Raw genomic sequence first — 11,512 nt, 5'->3', positions numbered from 1 at the left:
ACTTGAAATATTTCAAAGTGTGGGGGTGTCGAGCCAAAGTCCAAGTTCCTATATCTAAGAAGGTAAAAATAGGGCCTAAGATTGTGAATTGTGTCTTCTCCCGACTTTCATCTTGTCAGTTAGAGGCTTCAAAGAGAGTCACTTTAGTTAAGGAGTCTGTATTATTCATTTATTTTATTAAATTTTTAAAAAACTAAAGTTGCCTATTTTATGGCTAGTTTAATATTGTGTTTTATTCAAAGTTGTCCATTTCAGTTTCATGAAAATTTTATTCAATTTTAAGCTTTTGTATGCTAAAGTTAGTCTTCGTCTTATAGTAAGTCGGGATGAGGGTTCGCTTGGGGACCAGAAATGGTCTTCAAGCTCCATCCACGTCTAGGATGTAGACTCGGGTCGTGACATAATAGCTCACACTTAGCTTTAAAACCCCTCTTGGAAATCATAGTTTCCTCTTTACTAAAACTATCCAAAGCCTCTTTTGGAAGTCTCAGCTTTCATATTTTCTCAAACTATGAAAACATTTGTAACTTTTAGGGAATACTTAGTTCCCTTATAACTTTTGAGAAATGGATCAACTCGTTACTCTTTGCTGAACTTGCAACTTAACTCTTAGGGAATACTTAGTTCCCTTGTAACTTTTGAGAACTGAACTATACTCTTTATTCTTTGATTAACTTGCAACTAGAGCCTTAAAACAAACTTAAAACCTTTGTTAGATACTCTTGAAAACTTTAAGAATTAACTTTGACTTGCTTCTTAATTTTTATAATTGACTCTCAACTTTTTTAACGTCGGTTTTAACTTTCCTTGAATTGGATTATCGATTCAATGTTCATGACCTCATATTTATGGATGATTTAATGATTTATAGACGTACCTTAGAATAACTAGGAAATGTAGGTACATCACTTAGAAACTAGTTCGAAAAGATGGAGGAAGAAAAAGATGAACTGGCATCCTTGGCGATCTAAGAGCCACAATTTAAAGTCCGGGTTGGGGCGCTCTGGCTGGCGCAGCGCCCCAAGGCCCTAGGAGCAAAGATTAGCGTGTGGGGCTATGGGAGGAGCGGCGCTCCAACCCATGCACACATGTGTTTTCAACTTTTGTCCTCCATTTTTCATCTCTAAACCCTCTAAACTTCCATGGTTCTTTCCCAAAACACTTAGGATCATTATTACCCTCAATAACTAAAATATTTAACTAGATAAACAACCCATAAACATGAACCAGATCAACATTAAATATTCAACAACTCAACCTACAAGAATTCAATGATGTTCTTCAAGAACTTCACATATTAACATATAAACAACTCACCAATCACTGAATTGGAACAAGTTTGATATGTGGGTGAACTGACCCAACACTAAAACATCTCACATACCTTGATAGAGATCACCCCCGATGAATTCCACTCGCAAAGCTTGACGTTCTTGGCAAATTCTTGACTTCTCTCCCTTTCTTTCTTCTTTTCTATCTTCTCCAAGCCCCAAGCGTAATTCTAACTTTTACAAACTGATTTAAGACTTTTTTTTACCCCCAATAAATCCCTGAAATGAAACAGAAAATTAATTGGTAAAAAGACTAGTTTTCCATTCCCTAAATCCGGATCGGGACTTTCCTCAATCCAACAACCCAACCTCCGAAAGGCATTACTCACTCATATGATATGGAAATCACATAAACTAAGTGAAATTGGAAAGATATTTCCAAAAGCTTTCCAACCATATCAAGAACTACCTCTAACTAAGCCTGAGCAAGAAGTTATAGCCATTTGAAAATGACGAAAACCTAGTTTCTTAACTTAGACAAATATTTTAGATTTTTCCTTTTCTTTCAAAAATTGAATATTTTTAGTTTCTTATCTTATTCTTAGCTATTTCAAGTTTTGAGAGGTTACAAATACAGTTGATACAAAAATAGAAATATAATTGTCTAAAGTACAATTGATACACCATTTCTCTCATTATCGAATATAATTATATCAATTATCAAGGTACACAATTTGTATCGACAAATACAATTTACGAAATACAAATTGTTATAAAACAATTGGTATAATATATGTATACAATTTATATAGAATAAAAATACATATGATATATAATACAAAATACGATTGTCATATTTATGTGAAATATATTTTGGGTTGAAAAAAGACAAATATACACCCGGGGGGATTGGGAGAGACAAGGTATCAAGCCTTGAGCCTTCACCCTGGGCGATATTGACACTCGAGAACCATTGTTGGCCCCAAGCGAACCCTTGGCCTGACCTACTTACTTAGCTAAGACATAAACACTCAAAACAGTCTAAAATGAACTTGTGAAATAAACATAGAAGGCCTTAAAAGAACCATTCAAACTAACCAAGATGACAACTCAAGTATCATAAGATAAGCCTATAATAAAGTAGTGACAAAAGAATTGTCTAAATGATTGTCCGTCAATGAAGACTCTAAATAACTTAAATGAATGTTAGGACAGACCCACGACATCCTAATGAACTAATAATAAAACTGAAAACAATAATAGGGATCCTCCGGAAGCAAAGAGGCTCACCAGAAGACTTTGAGTGCTCAACTGGATCAACATATGGTGATGTTGATCCAGGTTACCTGTGTCTGCACCACAATAAAATGCAGGCCAAATGACATTAATACATTGAATGTACGAGTATACAAAGCAAATTCTCAAAGACAACATAAACTTGAAGTGAACTAAAGAACTTACCTGGCTCAAATCAACATAACAGAATTCATTTCAATGTAAAATAGTTTAAAACAAGTGCAATATAAAGAAAATTGTTTAAAACATGATATCAACTCATTGTGTATGCAAAGATACATATAACTCTGAAATGTATGTAAAAATAAATTAAAAGTGTATATAAGAATATAATTACTGTGAAAGTTTATCTAACCGGCAATCATCACTTAAGAGCTTGTGTGATGATACAAGATTTTGTCTCACGCTGTTAGAGTCGTCGGATTCCTCGCCGAGGGTATAAAAATTGAACTACTAAATAGATCTACTAGTCTATGCTAAAAAGCACTAAACGAATCATCTAAAAAGTATGACCTTTTATCCATTCAATATAACTAACTTTAAAAGTTCAAGCATCACCTAAACTAAGTCTACTAATTATTCAATTGTTATTGAAAGCGTAAGTAAATAGTTAAAGTATACTAATGATTCTACATGCACGACCTTGCTTATGACAACTTATATAAGAGATATGAAGAGTTCTAATTGTCTAAGAGTGTTGTTAGAGGTTCTACATTTTAAGTGTATCACTTGTACTTTATCATTTCTTTCTATGGGTTAGATAAGTTTGATTCACCCTTAATGAGTAATCAATATCTAAAGTCAAATTTTTATAACTTAAATTCATGAAAAGATTGTATTGTGAAAGGGAATTTGAATAAAATCTATCATGAGTTATGATTTTGAGTATGTAGTGGTTAGTTCAATTTCACTTCTTGTGGTAGGTGGCACTGTTAATAATTTAATTGTGGTTATCTGAAAAAAAAAAAAAAGAAATCATCATGGTGATGATGTTATGGTCCAGAGTGTTTCAGTTTAGATTGAGTTCAATGGTTATTCTGTGAATTAATAAAAGTTTTATTTGAATGTTCAGTTCTTAGTAGCTAATCTTGATGAAATTTTCTTAAGGAAGAGCTCACTTGGAAAGACGAATATTGACTGGTAGGTCATAACTGAGCTTTGATAACGTTGTCTATTCTTCCTTCTTCTTCCATATGTTCGAGGATGAACATGGTTCTAGTGGTGGATAATGTAATTATCCGAAAGGTCACTTTTGAAAACTTTTACAAAATTACCATTTTACCCATCTCGGTAGTTTCACCAAGTCACTTTTGATGATACTAAATCAACATCTCTTTCCTCCTTTTGAGTTTAAACTTCTAAGCAACAGATTGAGATCATCTTAAATCTATACAGAAAGTTTTTCCTTTAGGTGATGCACACGAAAAAATATGAGATTTCAACAAAAAATTATAATATTGTATTTTATTAGTATTCTCTCCAACACCAGGGAGTTAGCTATTAAAATCTTGATAAACTGCACCTCAGAAATTCTTCATATAAAATCTCTTGATTAACCTTCCTCAAGGTGATCAAATTTTGTGTCCTATAAACATTCGAGTTCAAGTGATTCTTCAGTATCACTATATATCATCTTCATTGAAAACCTAAAAAAACATAACACGAAGTCAACTCTGAGATCATTGAGAAACCAAAAAAGTACGAAAAATGACCCCTATAAGATTAAAAAGAAGAAGAAGTTAAAGCACTACATACAATCATATCAAAATATTTCATGTTTTGGAAGCTTCTTATAAAGGAAAGAACACACGAACCTTATCTGATTTCACCAACGTAATGTTAGGTAGGTAAAATCATTTGATTCTACTAGGATTAAAGAGAAGCTTTGATGGTGCTTCATATTCTTCTTCAACTTTGAAGAAGAATATGAAGCACCAACAATGTTTCCCATTAATCCTAACAACGTCAAACGATTTTCCATACTCGATATTTTGCTGGTATTTTGCTGGTATAAGCATATAAACTTTCATATGCTCTTTGCTTGATAAGAAGTTTCCTATATTTTGAATATCTCGGAATGTAGGTTTGTAGTGTTTTGACTCTTTTTTTCCTTAATTATTGGGTATTTATCGATCTTATAAGATCCTCAAAATCTGAGAGTCAACTTCTTGTTATGTTTCTTTGATTTTTTATGAAGATGATAGTGACACTAAAAAATCATTTGATTCCGAAACTTTGTCGGACATGAAGTTTTATTCCTACCTTTTGTTTCAGAGTAAAAAATATAAGAAAATAATGAATTTTAGAAATTTAATCGAATACACTTTAAAATCGGAAACCAAAATCGAGTTTCACAAAGAGATGGAAAAAAGCAACTATCTTCTTTTGACCCCTTTGGTCACTGTATTCGCAAACCCAATAAAATATCAAAATATTGAAAATCATCCACAAAATATAAACCTTAATCGAAAGATTTAAATACCTCAAACAATAATGCAACATAGATATTGTTTTAAACCCAAAAGGGTAAAAGAAAATTGAATGTGAATCATAACAATTAACCAACACATACCTGAAAATTACAGGAGCAATTCAAGAATAAGCTTGGAAAGTTAATGTGAATAGAAAGCATTGGGAGAGATCCTTTAGACTAATAGTGTTGAAGCATTTCTGCTACCTTTAATACCAAATACAAATGGGAGAGGGCTTTCAGGAAAAAAAATCACCTGCACATTAGTGTACATTAAATGTGTTTATCAAATTTGTCTGAAGTTCATAGCATGAGAATAAAGAGTGAGAGGAATGGAATACCTTCTCATAGCCCTCTTATAGTTAGATTCTAAAAACTTCTTTGTCCACTTCCCGATTGATTTGCATTTAAGAGAGGAATAAAATCTACAATTGTAATGGAATACTTTACAAAATACTTGTAGACATGAAGTGTATATAGTATCAAATGAGTTCCACCAATAAGGGGGTCAAATCCTGGAAAAGTTCCCTTTTCAGGAAAAGCAAAACAAAGGCAATGTGTTATTTGACTTTGTTTTCCTTTTTTGCAGAAGAGGGAACTTTTCGAGGAATTAGCTCCCTTGTTATGGAACTCTTTTGGTAATATCACTTCATTCATACAGATATTTTGAGAAGTGTCTCAATATTATTTTAGATTTTATTCGTATCTCTGATGCACATGATTGCTAAGGTATCACTCCACTCTGTAATTCCAATATTTCTTATGCCTATTCAAACACACATTTCTTCAGTGATTATTGATTACCCTTGCTTCACACTACACCATTAAATCTATGAGTATAAGGAAATATTTTTACCTTTTACGGCAAGCTATTAAGGAAAAATCTTAATGACATATCAATTAGGGTTACTAAGGAATTCAAATGATTAAAATTGAAAATGTCCTGTACAGTCCTACTTTTTTTCCCCATCTTGTGGAGTCTTAGGATGATATATATGAGAAACTCAACAAATGCTGATAACTTATTTTAATAAGCAAAAACAACACAGTAATAGAAAGACCAAAAAACAAAGCGTAAATTGAGACGTTATAACTAAGAAAAGCCATAAAAGAGAAGAAACGACAATGTAACAAATTATATACCAAATCTCATAAATAGGTGCGCACAACATTGTGTTAACCTCATAGTCGAATATTTTAATAATTAGAAATGCATATACTGACTAGTCACTTGATGCAGGAAAGGAAAGCGATACATAACCAAAGCACCAATGCAGATGATTGCAGGAATCAAGTGAATCATGAGAAAATCTAATCAAAAAAGGAAAGTGAATATTTGATCAATCAGATCAAATTTCAAAGTTTGCAAGAATTAAAAGAAGCCACACAAGGAAAATATTTCACAACTGGCATATATTAAAGGAAGACACACAAGGAAAGTCTCTCTAATTAAACAAGAAGGATAAGATAATTAAATTAAGGTACAATCAAGGAAGAAATATCGATACATAAATCTGGATACTATCAAGGATTTCGAACAAATTTAAACATTGATTATTGACAACAGTCTGTAAAACAAAAAAGTGAGTGAAAAGACTAAACAACACAACTTGATGTAATTAGTTAAACACCACCTAATTCAAAACATGTTAATCTAAAATAAACCTCCATTCTTGAGCATTGAGATCTAAACAAGAGATAAGATCTAAATTTAACGAAGAGTGCTAAACAACGAAGTTAAATTTAAACACCTTTATTTAGTTAACTATAATATGCATTCATAATCACTAAAACAAAAATTAAACCCAACTGTTTACATCAAATGAGGAAGGAATACGAGTGTTACCTGGTTTTGTGCAGCGACAGGAACTCGAGCCTGGACTTGACGAATTCCAACACCACTCTGACTCAAAATAGTTGGGAATACACAAAACTTCAGCGACGAAAATAAGAACACCCAAAAACTTAGCGGGGTGTTCTTTTTCTCGCCTCCAAAAACTCCTCCCCTAAACAGTAAGAGTGAGGGGATTTATATAGGACAAACTCTGAGTTGAAATAAAAGGGAAAACGATGTGGGACTCTGGAAATTTTTAAATCCCGAATTGGGTCTTGGGTCTCTTAATGTGAAATGGGTTTAATGAATTTGGACAAAAACTTTGGGTTAAAGGTTATCTAATGGTCCAAATATGGACTAAATAAAAGTCCCTTAAGATTGTTTCAAAAGGAAATGACATGGATTATAAAGTCAACTAATTACTCGAGTTTCTTAACTTTACCAACATAAAAATAATTATTTCAAAAGGAACGGTCTTAATAAAATTGCTATTTTAAAGAAAATAAGTTGTGTACTTAATTGAAACTCTATTTTTGGTAAAATGATTTTCTAACTATTTATTCAAATTGAAAAATTATATAAATCTATATTCTTTAAGTATAAAGATATATAATCCATATGAAAAAATGGAAAAAAAGTGTTGGTAAGATAATCTTGAAAGTACTTTTTATTTTCAAAATCAATATTCCCAATTGTTCAATATTTGTGAATCTTAAAAATTAATCGAATCGTGGAGCATTAAAATTGGGTGTGAACTAGTATCATCACTACAACATATGTTGACGCTACTTCAATAGAAAGCCTAAATAAATTGAACTCTCTAATAGTTTCCTTCTAATATTCTGAATTTACCTATTAAGAAATAGTGTTCTTGAATAATTTTAGGAAATGAAAATGAAAAAATGAACTCATATATCCACCTAACAAATAGACTACTGGTACAAGATTTAGATTTGTCTTAACATGATATGACAATAAAGTAATAAAATTAATGTTTTAGGTATATCATCTTCTTAGGTTACCCCCTTATTTGATTTTAGTTGTAGAAGATTTATTTACATATATTCACACATAAAACTAATAGATAAAAAAAAATATTGATTTTAGATATTTTTATCGTTCCACTTCAACATCAGAAATCGAGAATGAGTTTCACAAAAAACTAAAATGGAAAAAAACTCAACTATCTTTTTTTACCCTTTTTTTCACTGCAATTCACAAACCAATCAAAGATCAAAACTTTGAAAATCATCCACATCTCTATCTATAAATCTTAATCAAAAGTTTCATATACCGAAAAGGGTAAAAGAAAAAATTGAATAAAAATCAAAACAATTAACCACCAAATATATGCCCAAAAATTGCAGCAATAATTGGAGAAAAAGCTTCGAAAGTTAGAGTGTTAATTAAATTTGCACACCACATCTAAATAATTGGTCCTTTCTGAATACTTCCTCGACCCTTCTAATTTTGAGTGTGTTAGAACGAGAAAATTTTTTATAGTTGACAAATAGAGGAACAAATGATAGGAACCGGTTGCGCCGACATGTGCTTTTCAGACCCAATCTAACTGGGATTAGGAGAATGTTAACCATGAAAATTCAAAGCTATAAAGCTATGGAAATATTTCTTTTTTGACAAGCAACCATTACATAAAGTTTCCATTTAAAAGGAGTACGCAAACAAGATAATTCTAGACAAACTAGGAAGCAGAAGTAAAGAAGGAGACAAAAGCCTGAAAAAAGAAGAAAAGTAGAAACTTGCCACGTGAAATTCCAAATTTGAAGTAGAAGAGGAAGTTGAAACCTAGTAGGAGTGGGAGTTAGTGATTAATAAAGTTTCTTATTCGCTTAAGGCAAATTGTATGTAAGTATTTCCTTTCAAAGATGAATGCAAGGAGGAGTCCTAACGTGAGTTGGAGTTCGAGTCATGTTCGGTTTATAGAAGTTTCTTTAAACCGGCGAGGATGAAGTTGTGTTGAATAAGACTTAGGAGAGTTTCAAAGTCTATAAATACCTCAATAGTGTTGGGTTTTAAATGTGTGAATGGAAAATGAAGAGTTGCGACTTTTATGAATAGTTGTGACTTTTATGAAAGGTTGCGACTCTAATGAAAAGTTGTGACTTTTATGAAAAGTTGCGACTTTTATGAAAAGTTGTGACTTTTATGGAAAGTTGTGACTTTTATGGAAGGTGACAACCTTTTCAAAATATTGTGACTTTTTCAAAGGTTTGTGACCTTTTCGATAAGACACAATAAGAACCTTTTACCACTACCCTTTGTTTTTATAAATTGAGAGATTTCCTCTCATTTTAATAATAGAATTTTTGGACTTCTTCTACTACTTCTAAATCTACTATTCTAAGTGTACTTTACTGCCGTTTAGTTGCTCATTAACACCAACATTTTGGGTATCAATACACTGGTGATTGAGATCACTATCCTGGGGGGACATATTCCAAATCAAACTTCGGATACTAGAGGGGAATAATTTCTTTAAGGAGACACTGTGCATTCAGTGGGCTTGATCTTTCTGTTTTTCGAAATTCTGGTATGTGTTACAGGTTTTAGATTTGTGGATTTATTTATGTTCTTCTGTTCTTCACTGGTTCAATTGCAAGTTCGTGTTTCTGCAAAGTTTTTTGGAATCAATAAGATTCTTTAAACAAAGATTGACAACAATTCTTCTTTAAGAAAAATATTTCGTATATTTTTGTAATCTGTTTCTTATCTAGTTTCTCTACTACATTTAATTTTATAGTCATGAAAATATTCTTAAACTTTGTTGTGTATTATTAAGTTCTTCAATGTTTTGTTTTAAGTATCTTAGGAATATAAAATGAACAACAAATAGTTCATTGAAGAATTTTGTACACTTACATAGTGAGAAGATTAAAACACGATCAATAGTTTGAGAGAATTTTGTGATTTATTGGGGAGTGTTGCGAGTTTGTGAGGAAAAAGTTGTAAGATTGTAATTAAGATTTTTGATTACAACCCAGTGTGTGGTAGGATTCATCTAACAAGTTTGAGAAACTTGATGGATGTTAGAAGACTTAAACCTGGGGGGTTGTCTTTGGTATCTAGGAATTACAGTTTATAATTTCTTAGCTAGGAATTAGGGTTTATAATTCCTTAGGTTACATAGGTTTGTAATCTTTTTTTGAGGCTCAGATTTTATGAAGTGGATTTAAATCCTACAGAGGTGTAGGTCATGGTTTTTACCCTTTATGAGTTGGGTTTTTTCGCAAAATATATTCAATCATTATTTTATTTTCTTTACAAAATGTAACTGCTCTAATATGCAAAAGAACATGTAGAATATACATGTGCTTTAGGCAAATTTGGGGGTCAGAATTCCAACAGAGTTAAGATTACTGGGACATGGAAGAATAAGAATGGAGAAATAGAAGGACCTAGAAGAGAGTAGAAAGGAAAAAATGTACTCAACGACGGGTGATTTAGTTGAGGACATGTGATTTGTTGAAAACAAGAAATGGTGTATATGAAATACCTATATGAGAGTGGAAAGAAAAAAAGTAGTCAAGGACAGTTGAGTTAGTCGAGGACGGATTATTTGTTGAAAATCAAGAAATAGTGTACACATGTTGTGCGTTTTTAGAAAAGCTAACTTTACTTGCATCAAAACTTTTAAATAACATTTTCATTTATTTTATATGATCTATACTAAGTACGAAAAAAATTATAAAAGTATATTTACATATTTAAAACAGAGTAAGAAAAATATAAAAATAAAAAAAAGTAAGTTACGAGCAGAGAGTAGATGAGATGGAGTATATTTTTATTTTATTTTATCAAACCGTTATGATTTAATTCATTTGATTGATCACTATATTACACCCTTAAATTCTAGAATCACACTTCTTCTTTATCAAACATTTAATAGGTAATTATATAATAATATTACTTGTGCCATTTCAAAATAACAATTTATGACTCGTGTGATTAGTGAATCAATTGTATAAACTACTAATATATCATCACATTTGAAGAAAAACACAAAGATTATAATATTATAAAATAATGACTCGTTGAAATTGTCATATCCTTCCTTTGATTTCTCACATTTTCATGCGAAGTTAATCCAACAATAATTGCATATCTAATATAATCTCGTAAGCTAGATTTGAGAAGAAAAGTCAATATGTTTCAATTTGTGTTCTATGTATCGAGAGAGGTGGATGGTGAACACTAAAAACTCGAAGGTGTCCATTGTAGAGAGATTTTCCATGGACTGGAGAACCGTGTAGGGTTTTTCCATGGTCCATTGTATATAATCCTTAGCATAAAACAACGTTAGTTGTGGTTTTGATTCTTTTTATCAAACTTATCTCTCTAGATTAGTTTGTAAAGAACTCTTTGTTGTCTATAAATATCGTAATAGTTTACTAAGTTGTGTTTAACAAGACATAGGAGAGTTTCAAAGTCTATAAATATAGCAATAGTTCATTGAAGATATTTGTGCACTTACATAGAAAGAAGATTAAAACATGATCAAGAGTTTGAGAGAGTTTTAAGATTTATTGGGGAGTGTCGCGAGTTTGTGAAGAAAAATTTGTAAGATTGTAATTAAAAATTTCGGTTACAATTAAGTATGTGTGTAGGACTTGTCCAACAAGT

The 11,512-nt window shown here is 31.5% G+C and overlaps 1 long non-coding RNA gene across 1 annotated transcript; it reads right to left on the bottom strand.

Moving 5' to 3' along the window:
- Positions 1–4,050: 4,050 nt before the first annotated feature.
- Positions 4,051–7,016, bottom strand: LOC138338322 (uncharacterized). The gene is made up of 3 exons (XR_011211767.1): positions 6,884–7,016; positions 5,140–5,293; positions 4,051–4,213 (listed from the first exon to the last, which is right to left on the bottom strand). It is a non-coding gene; the product is annotated as an uncharacterized lncRNA (long non-coding RNA).
- Positions 7,017–11,512: the final 4,496 nt, after the last annotated feature.

The sequence above is a fragment of the Solanum lycopersicum genome, chromosome 9 (genome assembly GCF_036512215.1).
Source record: "Solanum lycopersicum chromosome 9, SLM_r2.1".
Lineage (NCBI taxonomy): Eukaryota > Viridiplantae > Streptophyta > Magnoliopsida > Solanales > Solanaceae > Solanum > Solanum lycopersicum.
The sequence above is the reverse complement of the archived record's forward strand: the minus strand, read 5'-3'. Positions and strand labels throughout refer to the sequence as shown.